The sequence below is a fragment of the Mustela putorius genome, unplaced genomic scaffold (genome assembly GCF_011764305.1).
Source record: "Mustela putorius furo isolate JIRA1106 unplaced genomic scaffold, ASM1176430v1.1 tig00000145_pilon_pilon_pilon, whole genome shotgun sequence".
In the NCBI taxonomy this organism is placed as follows: Eukaryota; Metazoa; Chordata; class Mammalia; order Carnivora; family Mustelidae; genus Mustela; species Mustela putorius.
In genome coordinates this window covers 7,324,484-7,344,579 of record NW_025421294.1, presented here as the reverse complement: position 1 = coordinate 7,344,579, position 20,096 = coordinate 7,324,484, and the positions used below count along the sequence as shown (strand labels likewise).

General features: G+C 37.6%; 1 pseudogene; it reads right to left on the bottom strand.

Moving 5' to 3' along the window:
* Window positions 1–7,260: 7,260 nt before the first annotated feature.
* On the bottom strand, window positions 7,261–8,018 carry LOC101678621 (annotated as a pseudogene).
* Window positions 8,019–20,096: the final 12,078 nt, after the last annotated feature.

The window sequence follows — 20,096 nt, the reverse complement described above, 5'->3', positions numbered from 1 at the left end:
CTGTGTATAATTTTCTCTCCCTGACTTCTATGTTTACCACCATGGTAGATCGAAGATGTGCACAAATTCCTTGACACTCCTCCCATTGAGAGATGGAGTCCATTTTCCTTCTGTTGTTTGTGGTCTGGACTGCCATTACTTTGACCAAAGAAGTACAGTGAAGTGTGCCAGCTCTGGGGCTAACCTTTAAGAGAACTGGTAGCGTCCACCTTAGTCACACAAAGTCTTGAGCTTTATGAAGCTTTAGAAGTCTGCAGAGAGAATACGGAAGGGAAGAGTGAGAAGGGAAAGGTGGAGAGGAGACCAGGTAAGTCCAATTTTCTAGCAGTCCTGGTGGAGAATATAGCCATGTAAGTGAAGCCATTTGGACCATCCAGACCAGACCAGCTTCCAGCTGCATATCATGGAAAAGCCACATTTGATGCCACATGGTGTAGGAAATTGTTTAGTTTAAGTCCTGACTCACAAATGTGTAAGAAATAATTATTGACCAGATTTATAACCAAACTGACTCATTGAGCAATTTAATCCAAATGTCAGTTAATGCCAAAGTCACCAGCTAGTTTGTTCTGCTTGCTAAAAATATGAGTTATATTGCTTGTCTGCTTGAGTAAAATAAAGAAATATGTAAAAGAACATGTATATTTATCACATTTATATTTTATATTAGAGAAAGTATATTTTAGATCATGAAGGAAGTGACAACTTTTATATGAAATTTGTCATCTGAAATGCTTCCTTTCCTGGAAACCTTAACATTTATGAAGAAATAAAAGTCAAATGAGTAATATTTCTGGAAGTTCATATAATATTTATGGATGAAATGACTCCAAAGGACTATGCCTGGCATATTTTAAGTTTCCTTCAATCACAAAATAATTGAGTCCATAAGCAAATATTTTAAAAGATATCTATCATATGTTCTAGAACATGTTGGGCATACTAGGACAGTCCCTTCTCACCCCATCTCTACCTGAGCTTGGCTTAGTTATAGGTATTGAAGGCCTCCTCCTGCACACTTGATGCTTGTCCCCCACCTTTTACATCTGCTTCACAAGGGCAGAGACCCTGTCTATTCAGCAGTCTGACCCTAAATCCTAGAGCAATGTCAGTCTCATTAGTAATGCCTAACACTTTCGTTCTTTCTTTCAAGTGGTTCCCCATGGTTAAAACAAAGCCAGTCAAGGTGTCTGTCTGTGTAGATATATGTCATAGCAGAAGTAGTGCTTAGTCTTGGAAGAGAAGGTGGCAAGATTGTTGGGGAGAACTCCAAGAACTCATCTCAGAGCCGACTGAGTTGTTTACTAACCTTGTCAAAGAAGCTGAGAAACATAACATAAAAAAGTGTTGATTTGTGATCTGTGCACTCTCAGATAACTTCCTTTTAATATTGTCAAGATAAATGAGAGGAAAATATTATGTGCTAAAACTGTTTCTTTTTAAAAAGAAGTGCTATATATGTGTGCTTGATGTAGTATGAACATGGGTTGGTTCTCTTGGTAAGAATTACTGTTAATTAGTGTTATCCTTATATCTTGTTTATCAATGTGATTTGTTATCCTTATATCTTGTTTATCAATGTGATTTGTGATTTATCATGTTTTGGGTCTCATTTCCCCAGAAATCATCTCACAGAAAAAGAGAGAGAGAGAAAGAGAGAGAGAGAGACTACAGAGTGAACTTCTATATGACCTTAGAAATAAATGCAAATGTCTGTACTGATGTATTTCAAAGAAACATTTTACAGGCCACATAAGAGCAGTCATTCTTATTTATGGACAAATTGCTATTAAGTTCTATTTTATCATTCATTCATGAACTTGTGGAGTGACATAGAGTACTTCCAGAATTCTGTGTACTCTACATAATAGAGAACTACCAACATAAAAATCCAGTATACCATGTGTTTCAGGCTGGACCTTCACACAGTAGTGGAGCCATTCTGGAAATGATTCTGGAAATGCTAAACCTCATGGAACATGTGGGTGGTCTACTCAGCTCCAAGCCTAGGCAACCAAACAGCTATGTGATTTATAAACAATGAATGATTTTGAGGCTAATGATACTTTTTAAATGAAAATTTATTTTACTTAAAATTTTCTCTCATGGCAGTTACTCAGTTTGCTACATGAAAATTATTTTTGTAGCAAGAGTTCTTGCATTCTGGTTCCTGACCAGCAACACCAGCTAGATGTTAGAAATTCCAGCTAGAAAATCAGATTCTTGGACCTTATCCCAGAATTACCAAGTAGGAAACTCAGTCTATTTTAACAAGTCCTCTAATGTGATTCTAATGTCTGCTTAAGTTTGAGAACCACTGGCCTATAGAATTTGGGGGGACAGTAAATTTAACAGAATTTTTTTCAAAGAAAGATTAGCATTGGGTGTAGTGCAAAAATAATGAATACTGTTATGCTGAAAATAAAAAATAAATAAAAAAAGATTAGCTCTTTAAAAAAATGTAGATTTATATGTCTAAACTTTTCATTTTAGATATCTTATTGGGCCTATTTTTATAGTAAACCTCACCATATCCTTAAGAATATTCTCAGTAGTTCATCAATTCATTGTAATAAAATAATACATTAAAGTACTGAAATACTAAATCCACAAATATACAAAGTTCAAAAAATAATACATTTGTATTAAAGTAGATGAGAAATAACCTTTCATAAAAGCTAAGCAATAAAGGTCATTCTGTAATTAACTTGTATCTTATTAACCTATCATTATTTAAATGGGATAAAACCTAGTACTTCAAATTCCCTACTTCTTGGATATAGAACCAAATAGCCTCAGTGAGTTTGCAGATGTCCAGCTGGATAATTCATTATTGTGTCTGAATCTTTCTCCCTATTCTTCAGTGCTTTTTACTGTCCATATATCTAGTATTGACTTATAGCACTCCGCCTGAGATGGCTTTCCATTGAAGTATCCAGTGATCTATACTTATACCCTCTCATCTCTAATAATGTCTCTTGGGGCAAATCTCTGTTAGTTGAGGAAGAAAATGCCATAGAAACAAATTAATTCCTGTGAATTGCTTATTGGAAGTAGATACTTATTAACATATACTAATTTTTAACTGAAAGCAATTCAGGCACTATGTAAAAGTAGAGGAGAAATTTTGAGGCACTAAAGGGCTGATATTTTGAGTCACTCAGAATTTTTATGACTTCCTTTAAATCATATTGCACAGAGAGCCTTAATTTTGTGTACTTTCTTATCATCATATGCTCCTCTAGCTCTGGGCTATGTATTAAAGGGACAGAAATGGCCTCTTTCTCTGAGGAATTTCTTGGACATGTGCTTAAAGCACACTTTCGCAAAAGATCACAGCAATTGTTTGGATAAGGAGGTCAGTTAAAACACTCATGCAACTTTAGAAAAAATTGTGGTAACAACTACATAACAACTTGCCATCATGAAACCATTTTTAAGTATAGTTCAGCAGGATGAAATAGATGCATATTGTTGTGAAACAGATTTCCAGAACTTTTTCATCTTGTAAACCTGAAACTTTGTACCCATTAAACTGATTAAACTCCCCCTGTCTGAATTCCTCCAGCTCCTGTGAACCGCCATTCTCCTTTTTGTTCCCATGAATTTGCCTTCTTTATATACTTCACATAAGGAGAATCATACAGTTTGTCTTTTTGTGACTGGCTTATTTCATTTAGCATAAGATGTTCAAGATTCATCCATGCTATAGACAGGATTTCCTTCCCTAATATAGACTAATATGCCATTGTTTGTATATACTACATTTGTTTTTCCATTTATTTGTCGATGGGTGTTTGTGTTGCTTTTATCTCTCAGCTACTGTGAATAGTATTGCTATGAACATGATGTGCATATATGTCTTTGAGATCCTGCAGTTCTTTTGGTTATTTGCTTGAAGAATTGCTGGATCATATGGCAATTCTATTTTTAATTTTTTGAGGAGCTCACTACTGTTTTTCATCAGTTGCACCATTTTACAATTCAATTGACAGTGCACAAGTCACAAAAGCTCCATATTTTCTGTATCCTCAACAACATTTACTACTTTGATTTTTTAAAAAAAAGATTTTATTTATTTATTTGACAGAGATCACAAGCAGGCAGAGAGGCAGGCAGAGAGAGAGGAGGAAGCAGTCCTGCATTTATTGACAGGATCATATGGTTCTTACCCTTTCCTTTATTAATGTAGTGTATCACATTGATTTGTGAATATTGAAACACCCCTGCAGCCCAGGAACTTGATCGTGGTGAATAATTCTTTTAATGTACTGTTGAATTTGATTTGCTAGTATTTTATTGAGAACTTTTGCATCCATGTTCATCAGGGACACTGGCCTGTAATCTCCTTTTTAGTGGGGTCTTTGTCTAGTTTTACAATCAAGGCAATACTGGCTTCACAGAATGGGTTTGGAAGTTCTCCTTCCATTTCTATTTTTTGGAACAGTTTGAGAAGAATAGGCATTAACTCCTCTTTAAATGTCTGGTGGAATTCCCCTGGTAAGCCTTCAAACAAACTTGTTTGTTGAGAGATTTTTGATTACTGATTCAATTTCTTTGCTGGTTATGGATCTATTCAAATTTTCTCTTTCTTCCTGTTTCAGTATTGGTAGTTTGTAAATTTCTAGATATGTCATTTCTTCCACATTTCTCATTTTGTTGGCATATAATTCTTCATGGTATTCTCTTATAATTATTTGTATTTCTGTTGTGTGGATTATGGTCTCTCCTCTTTCATTCGTGACTTCTCTTTTCTTTTTGATAGGCCTGACTAGAGGTTTATCGACTTTATTAATTGCTTCAAAGAACCAGCTCTTAGTTTTTTTGATCTGTTCTGGTTTATTTTGTTGTTGTTGTTGGTTTGTTTCTATATAATTTATTTATGCTCTGATTTTTATTATTTCCCTTTTTCTGCAGGCCTTAGGCTTTATTTACTGTTCCTTCTCTAGCTCCTTTAGGTGTAAGGTAAGTTTGTGTATTTGAGACTTTTCTTGATTCTTGAGGTAGGCCTGTATTGCTATATACTTCTCTCTTAGGACTGCTTTTGCTGCATCCCAAAGGTTTTGGACTGTCATCTTTTGATTTTCATTTGGTTCCATGCATTTTTAAAATTTCTTCTTTAATTTCCTGGTTAACCCATTCATTCTTTAGTAGGATGTTCTTTAACCTCCTTGTACTTCAGGTGATAATGATGTGTTAATGTAGGTTTATCAATTACAACAGACTTACCCCTCTGGTGATGCATATTCATAATGGGGGAGGCTGTGTATAGGTAGATACATGGGATACATAAGAAAACAATTTTATTGTGAACATAATTCTGTTGTAAATAATATAGTCAATTAAATTTTTTCTTTTGGTTGACTTCAAGTTTCATAGCTTTTTCTTTCCTTTTTAAAAAAGATATTATTTATTTATTTGACAGACAGAGATCACAAGTAGGCAGAGAGGTGGGCAGAGAGAGAGGGAGAAGCAGGCTCCCTGCTGAGCAGAGAGCCTGATGTGGTGCTCAATCCCAGGACCCTGAGATCATGACCTGAGCTGAAGGCAGAGGCTTTAACACACTGAGCCACCCATGTGCCCCAGCTTTTTTTTTTTTTTTTTATAATATGTGTTTTTTTATTATTATTGCAAGTACAAATGGAGTTAAAAAAATTTTTTTTTTTAATTTTAAGTCCAGTATAGTTAACAGTGTTATGTTAGTTTCAGGTGTATGATATAATGATTCAACAATTCCATACATTACTCAGTGCTCATCATCATCATGAGTGTAATTCTCATCATGAATTTCTTTTTTTTCTTTCTATTATGTTAGCATATTTACTCCAAAGATACAGATGTAGTGAAAAGAAGGGCTATGTGCACCCCAATGTTCATAGCAGCAGTGTCCACAATAGCCAAACTGTGGGAAGAGCCGAGATGCCCTTCAACAGACAAATGGGTAAAGAAGATGTGGTCCATATATACAATGGAATATTACTCAGTCATCAGAAAAGATGAATACCCAGCTTTTGCATCAACATGGATGGGACTGGAGGAGATTATGTTAAGTGAAATAAGTCAAGCAGAGAAAGTAATTTATCATATGGTTTTACTTATTTGTGTAACATAAGGAATAGCATGGAGGACATTAGGAAAAGGGAGGGAAAAATGAAGGGGAGAAATTGGAAGGGGAGGAGTTTCAGAGCGTTGTGGTCTGAAAATATGCATGGTATGATCTTGATCATTTTGTATTTGTTGAGGGCCAATTTGTGACCCAGTATGTGATCTTTTCTGGAGAATGTTCTATGTGCACTTGAAAAGAATGTGTATTCTGCTGCTTGAGGATGAAAAGTTCTGAATTTATCTGTTAAGTCCGTATGGTCCTGTGTGTCATTCAAAGCCATTGTTCCCTTGTTGATTTTCTGTTTAGATGATCTGTCCATTGCTGTAAGTGGGGTGTTAAAGTCCCCTAGTATTATTGTATTATTATCAATGAGTTTCTTTATGTTTATGATTAAGTGGCTTATATATTTGGGTGCTCCCAAGTTGGGGGCATAAATATTTACAATTGTTAAATCTTCTTGATGTATAGATCCCCTAATTATGATGTAATCCCCTTCTTCAACTCTTGTTATGGTCTGTTTTAAAATCTAGTTTGTCTGATACAAGTAGGGCTACTCTGGCTTTCTTTTGACATCCTTTACCATGATAGATAATTCTTCACCCTCTTACCTTTCAATCTGCAGGTGTCTTTAGGTCTAAAATGAGTCTCTTATAGGCAGAATATCAATGGATCTTGAGTTGTTTTTTTCCTCAATTTTGATATCCTATGTCTTTTGATTGGAGTATGTAGCCAATTTACATTCAGAATGATTATTAAAAGATATGAATTTAGAGTCATTGTGTTACCTGGAGAGTTGGTGTTTCTGGTGGTATTCTCTTGTCCTTTCTAGTCTTTATTGCTTTTGGTTTCTTATCCCCCACTCAGAAAGTCCCCTTTATTATTTCTTTTCTTTTTTTTTTCCAATTAATAACTTCTTTATTCTGGAAAAGCAAATGAAAGTCATATTCATATAAACACTGACATTATAAAGTACAGGGAGAGGGGGAAAGGAGAAGGAAACACAAACCTCTACAAATCCTGCTAATACTGTCTCACCAAAAAAGACCATAATGCTTTGTCCCATATTCAATCACTTATATAATAAACCACAAATAAAATCTTCTCTGGAAGATACATCGTTCCTCTTTGAGACGGCAGGGAAAATGGACCGGAAGTTGGGGGAGGAGGCTTTATTCTTTTGGCAGATCCTCTCAGTCATTATAGATATTGCTGCACTGTTAATAAAAACTATGTGCTTCTCTGTAAAGCATTAAAAAAAAATCCAAAGATGAGATGGCTGAGGTCTCAGCTCAAGTATCTCCAAATACATTGTTGTCCATTCCCTGACCTTCCCATGTGATATTTCTTGGTTGTTTTCCGGATCAATGCCATTCGCTGTTTGTGGGCCTCTGGGTGCAAGCCTTTTTGTAGGGTCAGATTTCTTCAGAGCCAAATCCTGGGATCCACATGTTCCACTGGCATTCTAGATGCAGCTGGACATCCTTCACCTCCGGGGTGCTGGACTTGCGATGCCGAGCGAGCTGTCAGGCTGCCGTCACCACCCTCTTGATAAAATCATCAGCAATCTGCAGCAGCATCTCTTCCACATCTTCATCCAATTGCTCATTAGGATTCACTTCTCTTACTAAGTCTTGTAATTTCTTCTTGATCAATACCTGATTGTTTTCAGGGCCGAGACGCCCTCCTGTCCCAGGAGTGCCTGGTATCTTTACCACTGTGGTGCTATTGGCCATGGAGCCTAGTGGAGGGGTGCTGGCTGGTTCCGGTTTTATGGATGAGAAATTGCAGAGGTTGATTAAGGCTGAGGGGCCAAACTGGTTCATAATCTGTCGAGCTTTGGACTTCAGCTCATAGACCTTATCGAGGTCCTGATTCTTTTTGGAGCTATGAGGACCAAGGCCAATCAGAGGCAGCAGCGTCTATATTCCGATGATATGCGGAGACTGCCCCAGTGAAGCGTTCCTCTCAGCAGCCGGTCGACTCCCCTTTATTATTTCTTGCTGGGCTGGTTTAGTGGTTACAAAATCCTTTAGTTTTTGTTTGTCTGGTAAAGTCTTTATCTCTCCTTGTATTCTGAATGACAGCCTTGCTGGAGAAAGAATTCTTGGCTGCATATATTTCCCATTCAGCACCTTGAATATTTCCTACCACTTTCTTCTGGCTTGCCATATTTCTGTGGAAAGATCTGCTCTGAACCTGATCTACCTTCCCTTGGAGGTTAAGGACTTTTTTCCCTTGCAGCTTTCAGGATTCTTTCCTCATTTTTGTATTTTGTGAATTTGACTATGATATGCCTTGGTGATGGCTGGCTTTTGGTGAATTGAATGGGAATTCTCTGTGCTTCTTTGATTTTGGCGTCTGTGTCATTCTCCAGATTGGGAAGTTTTCAGGTATAATTTGTTTGAACATACCTTCTGCTCCCTTTTATCTCTTCATTTTCTGGGACTCCTATGATACAAATGTTATTCCATTTTAATAAGTTGCTGAGTTCCCTAAGTCTACTTTAATGGCCCATTACCTTCTTTCCTCTTCAGTTTCATTATTTTCCATAATTTTATCCTCTCTGTCACTGACTCTCTCTTCTGTCTTGCTTATCCTCAGTTTTAGAGCCTCTATTTGGCATCTTAGTAATAGTATTATTAATTTTGGCCTAGCTCGATTTTAGATCTTTTACCTCTGCAGTAAGAGGGTCTCTTAGTGTCTTCTATACTTTTTTCAAACCCAGCTAGTATCCCCCTCTTTTTTTTTTTAAGATTTTATTTATTTATTTGAGAGAGAGGGATAGAGAGAGCATGGGCACAGAGGAAAAGGGAGAAGAAGGCTCCCTGGGGAGCAGAGAGCCCAATGTGGGGCTCAATTACAGGACCCTGAGATCACAACCTGAGCCAAAGGCAGACATTTAACTGACTGAGCCACCCAGGCACTCCTCAGCTAGTGTCCTTATAATTGTTTTAAATTCTAATTCAGACATCTTACTTATCTCTGTATTTATCTCTGGCTGTCATTTCTTCCTGTTCTTCTTTTGGGGTGAATTTCTCCATCTTGTCATTTTGGGGAAGAGAAAAAAGGCAAAATAAAATGAAATTTTAAAATTGATGAAAAAATTTTAAAAATAAGATAAAAAATACAAGAAGCTAGATTCTAGGTATATTTTGGTCTGCCTGTTATGAAAAGCTTGATAGAAAAAAGGTAGAAAGAGAAGGAAAAAAATTAAAAATTAAAAAATATAAATAAAAATAAAAAAATTCTTTCTGTATCCAAAAAAAAAAAAAAAAAAAAAAATAAAGATATAGTGGCTCCATTCTCCACTTGGTGACCCTGTTTAATTTCCTGAGGTGGAGCAAGCTGGTGAGAGAGGAGAGAAAATGGTTGGGCCTTGTTCTCTTGTGTCCCAGGCGAGAAATGCATGGCTCTTCTCTTCAGTAAGCCCTCCAGACACACTAATAGTGACCTGGCCTGTGTCTTTGGTTTCTGTCAGAATCATGCCTTCACACTGTGTCTGAACTGTCCACCTTCCATCGGCACAGCATTCCTTTGTTTTATTTCAGGTGAGGCTGTTTCAAAGCTCATTGCTTCACAGACCCTTGTGTTGCAAACCCACACTGATCCTCCAAGAAGGGTTTCCCTGCACTGTTGTTGGTGCCAGCTTGTTGCAGAAGACAGCCATGTGACCATCCAACAGTTCAGAGTTTATGGTAAATCACAGCACACAGCCTGTGCCAGGGTTTGCTGTGCTTGCCAGCATCCATTCCTATACTGGTGAGCAAGATTGTTTGGTGGTACCTACAGGACCTTTGCCCTTGGAGAGGCTGTATCACCTCCACTAAATGCACTCCAAATAGGAGAACTGCTTCTCCCTGAGGGACCCTGGGGATCCACAGGCTGCCTGCTGCTGGGGTTCAGCTCTGCTCTCCCACCTGAGCATCCTCGGCTCCTAGGCGGGAATGTGGCAATGTTGCAGACCACTGAAACTGTGCAAAGTGCACTTTGCTGTTTGTAGAAAATGCGTGGTATTATAACCCTCTCCTCTTACCCGTCAAAGGTTTTGGGGCAGAGCTTTTTAGTTTAGTCTCCTGTGTGTGTTTTCATCGTTTCTTTGTCCCCAGCCCCTGCTCTTTCTCTTTTCCTTCTCTCTTGCCTCTCCCTCCATAAGCAGGGCTCCCTTCCTGAAACAGCGCCCATGGCTTTTTTTTCCCCCAGGAACTCTCTGCAGTTCCTACCTTCCATGGGTTAGGTTTTTTTTTTTTCTTTTCTCTCTCTCTCTCTTTTTTTTTTTTTTTTTAATTTGTAGATGTGTAGCTTTGTTCCCTAAGACTTACGATTGACTTCTTGGATGTTTAGAATGATTTGATATTTATTTAGTTGTGTTCAAGGAAGGGGGCAAGCATAGGGTCACCCTACTCTCCCACCATCTTACCTCCCCTCCCCATTTTTAAACTAGATTATTAGATTTTGTTATTGTTGAGTTGTAGGAGTTATTTATATATTCTGGATATCAACCTTTTATCAGATGTATGATATGCAAATATTTTCTCCCAATCCATAGTTTGCCTTTCACTCTGTTCATTGTGTCCTTTGATATACAAGGTTTTTACTTTGATGTAGTCCCATTTGTGTACTGTGGCTTTTGTTTGTTGTGCTTTTGGTGTCATATTCAAGTAGTCTTTGCCAAGTCCGATGTCATGAAGTTTTTTCTGTATGTTTTCTTTTAACTGTTCATGTAGTTTTAACTTAAGGAGCTAAGTTGTCACTCTCAGTAAGGTTTTTTGTTTGTTTGTTTTTCCCTTTGGTGGGATATGTAATTTTAACCACAAGTTCTGACATTATAGATGAAATTTTTTAAAAAAAGTATATTTGAGATAGTAGTCTGAAGAAAGAAAGGCACAATTCTAAAATTTGTCCCTTCTTGAGAAACTTTATAACATGAACGAACTATTTCAAGTCTTTTTTATAACAAAGGCGTAATATCACTTTTAAATCTTCAAATGAAAATATCTTCTAAAATTAGAAATATACCTTGGTATATTGTTTCAAGCAAGGGAGACGGACTTTATTTTATTATTAAACTTTAAGACATCTCCTATTTATAAAATGTCTGGCTTTGAGACTTTTTGTGTTTCAGTCTGGCCAACTTACAATTGCTAAAATTTCATATTTAGAATATGGTGCAATTGTAAAGATACAATCAGTGATCTCAGAACTAACAATTTCTCAGGGAAAGATTGGCTATTTGGCAATGAAGAGATAACATTTCAAAGTTCAACATTTGTCTATAATTCTGGGAAAAAAGCATGAAACCACCTATTGAAGAGCTTCAGATTTAACAAATATGGCTTTATACTTATTCCTTCTTCAAGAAAAATGTAGGTTACAAGGTACAAAGAATTGGCTATGACAAGCTATTTTCAGGATAAAATGAAATATAAGTAATTTAATTCTGAAGATATGATGGGATGAGAATGCAGTGATTTTCTAAAATGGGCTCTCTTGAATTCTGTGAAATATGTCTCAAATAAATGGCTAAGCATACTTCACCTCCCCCCCCCAAAAACCCCCACAGAAATCAAAGAAGCACTGTGGTTTATTGTTCAAAAAGGTTATCTCTTAATAAAATAACAAGTGTTGCAAAAAGAAACTATAGGAGGATGATTTAACGTTCATTACAAGAAACAATAGGTTGAATAACATTTAATAATATTTTAATAACACAGAAGTAAATAACTTCAGCAAATGTAGGATGTATTTATGTCTCCTCTCTCTTTTCACTAGGGGCGAAGGAAATTGAGATTTTTCACAATTCACTGATAGCAGGAGGAGGACTGAGTAGCTATTGTTCACCTGATCTAACAAGGGGGAAGGGCCAAGTAATGGGCTGACCTGGACAAAGGAGATGATGAAAGTTACTTGTGACTTTCTGAGTGGCATAATGAAAATAATTATATTTTGGGCATTGATCCCACAACAATTCAAATACTTATGATGTTCCAGATTTTGTTCTAGGGCCTGGGGATTCACCAGTGGAAAAAAAACAGTCCACCAACCAACCAACCAACCAACCAATCAAGTGCCCATTCTCATTGAATATAGAAAGAGAAGGTGAGAGAGGGGAGAAGGTTTAATGAATTGGTTGAGATAAGCAGTGTGATAATAATAGTAAAAAGCTGTGCCAGGGGCTTGTTAACTTAGATAGGGTGGTCCTAGAAGATCACTGTAAAGAAAGAAGGTTTGAGTGGAGATCTGAGTAAAGGAGACAGCAAGCCCTGTGATATCTGAGGGAAGGGAATTCTGGGCAAAGTAAACAGCAAACGTGAGGGTCCTGAGACTGGCAGGAGTTTTGAGGAACAGAGAAAAGAGCAGTATGGTTGGAGCACAGGGATCAAGTGAGAGCATAGAAGGATTGAAGGCTGAGAGTGAGGCACAGTGGGATCACAAAGCTTTTGCACAGCAAAGGAAACAGTTAACAAAACCAAAAGACAACTGACAGAATGGGAGAAGATATTTGCAAACGATTTTGATCTTGATGAAATCCCAATATTTCATATTTGCCCTTGCTTCCCTTGCCTTTGGCGATGTTCCTAGGAAGAAGTTGCTGTGGCTGAGGTCGAAGAGTTTGCTGACTGTGTTCTCATCAAGGATTTTGATGGATTCCTTTCTCACATTGAGGTCCTTCATACATTTTGAGTCTATTTTTGTGCGTGGTCTAAGGAAATGGTCCAATTTCATTTTTCTGCATGTGGCTGTCCAATTTTCCCAACACCATTTATTGAAAAGGCTGTCTTTTTCCTTTGGACATTCTTTCCTGCTTTGTCGAAGATTAGTTGACCATAGAGTAGAGGGTCTATTTCTGGGCTCTCTGCCGTCTTGATGATGACAGCTTTGTAATAGAACTTGAAGTAAGGAATTGTGATGCCACCAACTTTGGCTTTCTTTTTCAATATTCCTTTGGCTATTTGAGGTATTTTCTGGTTCCATATAAATTTTAGAATTATTTGTTCCATTTCTTTGAAAAAAAAAAAGGATAGTATTTTGATAGGAATTGCATTAAATGTGTAGATTGCTTTAGGTAGCATAGACATTTTCACAATATTTGTTCTTCCAATCCAGGAGCATGGAACATTTTTCCATTTCTTTGTGTCTTCCTCAATTTCTTTCATGAGTACTTTATAGTTTTCTGAGTATAGATTCTTAGCCTCTTTGGTTAGGTTTATTCCTAGGTATCTTATAGTTTTGGGTGCAATTGTAAATGGGATTGACTCCTTAATTTCTCTTTCTTCTGTCTTGTTGTTGGTGTAGAGAAATGTAACTGATTTCTGTGCATTGATTTTATATCCTGACACTTTACTGAATTCCTGTACAAGTTCTAGCAGTTTTGGAGTGGAGTCTTTTGGGTTTTCCACATGCAGTATCATATCATCTGCGAAGAGTGATAGTTTGACTTCTTCTTTGCCGATCTGGATGCCTTTAATTTCCTTTTGTTGTCTGATTGCTGAGGCTAGGACTTCTAGTACTATGTTGAATAGCAGTGGTGATAATGGTCATCCCTGTCGTGTTTCTGGCCTTAGCAGAAAAGCTTCCAGTTTTCCTTCATTGAGAATGATATTTGCGGTGGCTTTTTCATAGATGGCTTTGTTAATATTGAGGTATGTACCTTCTATCCCTACACTCTGAAGAGTTTTGATCAGGAAGGGATGCTGTACTTTGTCAAATGCTTTTTCATCATGTATTGAGAGTATCATATGGTACTTGTTCTTTCTTTTATTTATATGTTGTATCATATTGATTGATTTGCAAATGTTGAACCAACATTGCAGCCCTGGAATAAAATCCACATGGTCGTGGTGAATAATCCTTTTAATGTACTGTTGAATCCTATTGGCTAGTATTTTGGTGAGAATTTTTGCATCTGTGTTCATCAAGGATATTGGTCTGTAGTTCTTTTTGATGGGATCCTTGTCTGGTTTGGGGATCAAAATGATGCTGGCCTCATAAAATGAGTTTGGAAGTTTTCCTTCTATTTCTATTTTTTGGAACAGTTTCAGGAGAATAGGAATTAGTTCTTCTTTAAATGTTTGGTAGAATTCCCCTGGGAAGCCATCTGGCCCTGGGCTTTTATTTGTTTGGAGATTTTTGATGACTGTTTCATCTCCTTACATGTTATGGCTCTGTTAAGGTTTTCTATTTCTTCCTGGTTCAATTGTGGTAGTTTATATGTCTCTAGGAATGCATCCATTTCTTCCAGATTGTCAAATTTGTTGGTGTAGAGTTGCTCATGGTATGTTCTTATAATTGTCCATATTTCTTTGGTGTTGGTTGTGATCTCTCCTCTTTCATTCTTGATTTTATTTATTTGGGTCCTTTCTGTGTTCTTTTTGATAAGTCTGGCCAGGGCTTTATCAATCTTATTAATTCTTTCAAAGAACCAGCTCCTAGTTTTGTTGATTTGTTCTATTGTTTTTTGGTTTCTATTTCATTGATTTCTGCTCTGATCTTTATGATTTCTCTTCTCCTGCTGGGCTTAGGGTTTCTTTCTTGTTCTTTCTCCAGCTCCTTTAGGTGTAGGGTTAGGTTGTGTACTTGAGACCTTTCTTGTTTCTTGAGAAAGACTTGTACTGCTATATATTTTTTTCTCAGGACTGCCTTTGCTGTGTCCCACATATTGTGAACCGCTGTGTTTTCATTATCATTTGTTTCCAGGACTTTTTTCAATTCTTCTTTAATTTCTTGGTTGACCCATTCATTTTTTAGAAGGATGCTGTTTATTCTCCGTGTATATGGTTCTTTCCAAATTTGCTCTTGTGATTGAGTTCTAGCTTCAGAGCATTGTGGTCTGAAAATATGCAGGGAATGATTCCAATCTTTTGATACCAGTTGAGACCTGATTTAGGACCCAGGATGTGATCTCTTCTGGAGAATGTTCCATGTGCATTAATGAAGAATGTTTATTCTGTTGCTTTGGGATGAACTGTTCTGAATATATCTGTGATGTCCATCTGGTCCAGTGTGTCATTTAAGGCCTTTATTTCCTTGCTGATCTTTTGTTTGGATGATCTGTCCATTTCAGTGAGGGGAGTGTTAAAGTCCCCTACTATTATTGTATTATTGTTGATGCGTTTCTTTGATTTTGTTATTAATTGGTTTATATAGTTGGCTGCTCCCACGTTGGGGGCATAGATATTTAAAATTGTTAGACCTTCTTGTTGGATAGACCCTTTGAGTATGATATAGTGTTCTTCCTTATCTCTTATTATAGTCTTTGGCTTAAAATCTAATTGATCTGATGTAAGGATTGCCACCCCTGCTTTCTTCTGGTGTCCATTAGCATGGTAAATTGTTTCCCACCCTCTCACTTTAAATCTGGAGGTGTTTTCGGTTCTAAAATGAGTTTCTTGTAGGCAACATATAGATAGGTTTTGTTTTTTTATCCATTCTGATACCCTGTGTCTTTTGATATGGGACATTTACCCATTAACATTTAGGGTAACTCTTGAGAGATATGAATTTAGTGTCATTGTATTGCCTGTAAGGTGACTGTTATTGTATATTGTCTCTGTTCCTTTCTGATCTACTACTTTTAGGTTCTCTCTTTGCTAAAGGACCCCTTTCAATATTTCCTGTAGAACTGGTTTGGTGTTTGCAAATTCTTTCAGTTTTTGTTTTTCCTGGAATCTTTTTATCTCTCCTTCTATTTTCAATGATAGCCTAGCTGGATATAGTATTCTTGGCTGCATGTTTTTCTCATTTAGTGCTCTGAATATATCATGCCAGCTCTTTCTGGCCTGCCAGGTCTCTGTGGATAAGTCTTCTGCCAATCTAATATTTTTACTGTGGTATGTTACAGACTTCTTTTCCCAGGCTGCTTTCAGGACTTTCTCTTTGTCACTAAGACTTGGAAATTTTACCGTTAGACCTATTCTTGTTGATTTTGAGGGGGGTTCTCTATGCCTCCTGGATTTTGATGCTTGTTCCCTTTGCCATATTAGGGAAATTCTCTCCAATAATTCTCTCCAGTATACCTTCTGCTATCCTCTCTCTTTCTTCTTCTTCTGGAACCCCAAATATTCTAATGTTGTTTCATCTTATGGTGTCACTTATTTCTTGAATTCTCCCCTCGTAGTCCAGTAGCTGTTTGTCCCTCTTTTGCTCAGCTTCTTTTTTTTTTTTTTAAAGATTTTATTTATTTATTTGAGGGAGAATGAGTGAGAGAGAGCATGAGAGAGGAGAAGGTCAGAGGGAGAAGCAGACTCCCCAAGGAGCTTGGGAGCCCGATGCGGGACTCGATCCTGGAAGTCCGGGATCATGACCTGAGCCGAAGGCAGTTGCTCAACCAACTGAGCCACCAAGGCGCCCTGCTTAGCTTCTTTATTCTCTGTCATTTGGTCTTCTATATCACTAATTCTTTCTTCTGCCTCACTTATCCTAGAAGTGAGAGGCTCCATTTCTGATTGCACCTCATCAATAGCTTTTTTTATTTCAACTTGGTTAGATTTTAGTTCTTTTATTTCTCCAGAAAGGGCTTTTATATCTCCCAATAGGGTTTCTCTAATATCTTCCATGCCTTTTTCGAGCCCGGCTAGAACCTTGAGAATCGTCATTCTGAACTCTAGATCTGACATATTACCAATGTCTGTATTGATTAGGTCCCTAGCCTTCAGTACTGCCTCTTGTTCTTTTGTGTGTGTGTGTGTGAATTTTTCCACCTTGTCATTTTGTCCAGATAAGAGTATATGAAGGAGCAAGTAAAATACTAAAAGGGTGGCAAAGACCCCAGGAAAGTATGCTTTAACCAAATTAGAAGAGATCCCAAATCGTGGTAGGGAGAAAGGGGATAAAAAGAGGTTCAGAAAAAAAAAAAAAAAAACGAGAGAACAAAAAAAACAAAAAAACGAGGTTCAGAAAAAAAAAAAAAACCGAAAACAAAAAAACAAAAAAAGGAAACAATTAAAAAAAGAAAACAAATAAAGAAAAATATAAAAAAGAAATATATATATATAATATATATTAGATAAACTAGTTAAAAAACGTTGAAAAAGAAAAGGGTAAAAGTTAAAAAACATTTAGCAGAAGAAGAAAAAGAAATTAAGTTAACTGCAAGACTTAAAGAATTATGGGGAGAAAGCCATGAGTTCCGTGCTTTTCTTTCTCCTCCTCTGGAATTCCGCTGCTCTCCTTGGTATTGAACCTGCACTCCTTGGTAGGTGAACTTGGTCCTGGCTGGATTTCTTGTTGATCTTCTGGGGGAGGGGCCTGGTGTAGTAATTCTCAAGTGTCTTTGCCTCAGGCGGAATTGCACTGCCCTTACCAAGGGCTGGGCTGAGTAATCCGCTTGGGTTCTCTTTCAGGAGCTTTTGTTCCATGAACGCTTCCATAGAGTTCCAGAGGCCGGGAGTGAAAATGGCAGCCTCCCAGTCTCTGGCCCAGAGGAGCTGAGAGCTCGGGGCCCCACTCCTCAGTGCGCCTTCATAGAATAGTGCCCAATTACTCCCATCTCTTTGGCCTCCGGCCGCACTCCAAGCTCACCAAACCTGTGACCAGTTCAAGGTAACCCAGAACTGTGAGCTCACTCTTCGTCTCTGTCTCTATAGCCGACTTTCCCGTTCTAATACCTGCAGGCTCTGTGACACTCAGACACCCCCGATCCTTCTGTGACCCTGAAGGACCTGATGCCACGCTGACCTCGCATGGGCTTCACCATGATTTAGCCTCTGGAGCGATGTTCCTCAGTGAAGCAGGCTTTTAAAAGTCCTGACTTAGTGCTCTGTTGCTCTGCCACTTGCCGGGAGCAGGCCCCTCCCCCTACGGTCTATCTTTTTGTCGCTTTGGATTCACTTCTCTGCCAGTCCTATCTTTCAGAAAGGGGTTGATTTTCTGTTTCTAGAATTGCTGTTCTTCTCTTTGATCTCCCATTGGATTTGTAGGTGTTTGCAGTGTTTAGATATGCTATCTAGCTGATCTTCTGCTACCTGATATAGTCTCAGCCTGCTACTTCTCCACCATCTTGACTCCTCCCTCTCAAGATTTTCTTATTTTTAAAGTCTGAATAATATCCCATTTTATATCTTTACCACATTTTCTTTATCCATTCATCCATCAGTGAACATTTATTTGTTTTCATATATTGGCTATTGTGAATAATGTTGCAGTAAACATGGGACTGCAGATATCTCTCTGAGACTCTGATTTCAATTCTGAGAACTACAACACATTAATGAAAGAAATTAAAGAAGAGGAAAATGAATGGAAAGACATCCTGTGTTCATACATCGAGAGATTGAATATTGTTAAAATGCCCACACTACCCAAAGTGATCTACACATTCAGTGCTATCACCATCAAAATCCCAGTGGCATTTTTTTTTTAACTTACAAAAGTAGAAAATAACAATACTAAAATATATGTGGAAGGGGTGCTTGGGTGGCTCAGTGGGTTAAGCCTCTGCCTTTGGCTCAGGTCATGATCTCAGGGTCCTTGGATTGAGCTCCACATCAGGCTCTCTGCTCTCCTCTCCCTCTGCCTGCCTCTCTGCCTACTTGTGATCTCTCTCTCTCTGTGATTTAAAGATTTAAATAAAAATCTTTAAAAAAAAGTATATATGTGGAAGCACAGAAGATCTCAGATAGTTAGAGCTGTCTTGAGAAAGAAGAATAAAGCTGGAGACATTGCAATTTCTGATTTCAAAATATGTTACAAAGCTATAGTGATTAAAACAGTATGTTACTCATATAGACACAGAGACATATAGACCAATAGAATAGAATAGAGTTTGGAAAAAACCTTGCATATATGGTCAATTGATTTTTTGGTGAGAATGCCAAGAATATCCCATGGGGAAAGGATAGTAGATAGTGTCTTCAACAAATGATGCTGGGAAAACTTGATATCCATATGCAAAGGAATGCATTTGGACGCTTACCTTACATCATACAGAAAAATCACCTCAATGGGATCAAAGGTTGGAGTGTGACATTTGAAACTGTAAAACTCCTTAAGAGGGCACAAGCTTATCAATGTTGGCTTAAGCAATGATTTCTTGGATATGGCACCAAAAGCACATTACACAAATCTAGAATAGACAAGTGGGATTCTGTCAAATGAAAAAACTCTGCACAAAAAAAGAAAGAGTCAACATAATGAAAAGGCAACCTACTGAGTGGGAGAGAGTTTTTATAAGTCATTTATCTGTTACAGAGTCAATAGCCAGAACATGTAAGTAACTTCTAGAACCCAGGAGCAAAAAACCAATAATCCAATTACAACATGGGCAAAGGGCTCACTAGACATTTCTTCAAAAAAGACATAAAATGGCTAATAGGTATATAAAAAAGACTCAATGTCACTAATTATCAGGGAAATACAAATCAAAACTATCATGAAGTACCACCTCATGCTTGTTGGGATGGCTATTATGAAAAAAAGAAAAAGGTTAAAAAGTGTTGGCACAGATATGCAGAGATTAGAACACTTGTACACAGTTGGTGGGTTTGTATAATAGTGCAACCACAGTGAAGGTCAGTGTGGAAGCTTCTCAAAAAATTGAAAATACAATTACCCTATGATCTAGCAATCCCACTTTTGGGTATATATCCCAAATAATCTAAATCAGGATCTCAAAGAGCTATAATCCCTTTTGAGTTGACTTTTGTATAACATGCAAATTTATATTGATGTTCATGGCTTTTGCATAGATATGTTCAGTAGTTCTAGTACTAGTTGTGGAAAACATGAACTGCTTTTGTGCTTTGTCAAAAATCAATGGCCAGGATGCCTGGGTGGCTTAATTGGTTAAGCATCCAACTCTTGATTTTGGCTCAGATCATGATCTCAGGGTCATGAGATTGAGCTCCACATAGGGCTCCGCACTGGGTATGGAACCTGCTTAAGGTTTTCTCTCTCCCTCTCCCTTTGTCCCCCACACTACTGTTCAAGCAACATGTACTTTCTCTCTCTTAAAAAAAAAAAAAAATCAGGGGCACCTGGGTGGCTCAGTGGGTTA